The sequence below is a fragment of the Marmota marmota genome, unplaced genomic scaffold, assembly GCF_001458135.2.
Source record: "Marmota marmota marmota unplaced genomic scaffold, marMar, whole genome shotgun sequence".
NCBI classification, from domain to species: domain Eukaryota; kingdom Metazoa; phylum Chordata; class Mammalia; order Rodentia; family Sciuridae; genus Marmota; species Marmota marmota.
This window is the reverse complement of record NW_026000093.1, coordinates 12252213-12253801: the sequence shown is the minus strand read 5'-3', so window position 1 is coordinate 12253801 and position 1589 is coordinate 12252213.

Below are 1589 nucleotides of genomic sequence, written 5' to 3'. Positions count from 1 at the left end.
ATATATATATATATTTTTTTTTTTTTTTAATGTGGTGCTGAGGATTGAACCCAGTGCCTCATGTGGTAGGCAAGCACTCTACCACTGAGCTACAATCCCAGCCCTTAGGGGAGTTCTGTTTGCCTTTTTTTTTTTAATGTTTTCAGAAGTCTTGGTCTTGTGCATCAATTGAAGTGGACTCCACTACCTCTTTTTTTAGGGCACAGTCTTCAGTTGCTAATGTGTCCTAGAGTGATCTGGACTGAGATCCCCTCCTAGGTGTGGTGTCCACAGCCTTTGTGTTATTTCTATTTGTTTCTGCTATAGAAATGGATGTTTGTAGGCATAACCTGGGAACCCACTTCTCCTGTGGCCTGGTTGTTAGTTTGGGCTTTTGTCTTTTCTATTCTTTGTATTAAAGAATAGCTGAAAATTGAGTGCCATTAATTTGTGTGTGAGCTATCTTTTGGTTGAGTTTATTTCAGCAGAAGAACTTGTACTCTGTGAACTTGTAGTGTCTCTATAGGTTCCCAGCACCTCACAAATTAGTGAATAAACAATTCATAGTACAAACCAATACAGGAGGAAGATGGCGGCGAGGGGAGTGCATTGCCCCCGTGTGCTGCTTCACTGTGTGGGAGTATGACGAGTCCGGATGGCTAAAGGCTATCTTGTTAGGAATTTCCAGCAATAGTGGGGTGCTCCGGAACCTGGAGGAAGGATTTCCATCGCACGAGGATCGGCTACGGGGACTCAAATGCGAGAGGTTTGTCGCACGGAGGGTAACACTGCTTATTCAGCAAATCGCCCCGCGGCTAGAGTCTGCAGCGCGCGCTGGGAAACGAGGAGATAGCGACGCAGGGATACAGCGCTGCAGTTTCTGCCAGCCGTGCAAGCACCGTACTCAGGGCTGAATTCTGGGTTCGAGACGGGGGAAGGAAGCGGTCCATCTCGGTTCTCCACACCGGTCAGACCACAGAGGAGGCCAGCAGCCACCATGTTGGAAAGCTGACGTCACCATCCCTGTTTTTGACTGACCGCAGCTCATTCAGCCATAGAACAGGTAATTTCAGGCTGCCATTCACCTGCGGCTTGCAGGCAGATTGCTAGGGTTCAGTGCCTGGGTGCTTCTTAGAACCTGATCTTATCGGAGCGAACACCGAGCGCGGGGTGGCCGAGTTCCGGCTTCCGGAACCGCCCTGGCCCAGGGCTGCGGAGCCTGCGGAGGCTGCTTCTTGGACCCTGCTCCTATCAGAGCATACACCAAGCACTAAGCGGCCGAATTCCGGCTCCCGGAACCGAGCCCACGGGGACTGCTTCTTGGAGCCTACTCTTATAGGAGCTTACACCGAGCACGGAGCGGCCGAGTTCCGGCTCCCGGAACTTCCCTGGCCCGGGGCTAGGAGCCCACGGAAACTGCTTCTCTGTCCGGGTCCTGCTGAGGGCCGGTCAGGACACACCCGTTGCTTTGGTTGCCCAGCAAGGGGAACAAAATGCTGCCATTCGCATAGGATACCAACATGGCAGAGATCTGATGTCATCAGAAAGCGGTGGAGGAGAGAACTTCATCAATACCAGCGGTGACATAAACAGTTGGTCTCCTGGTAGGG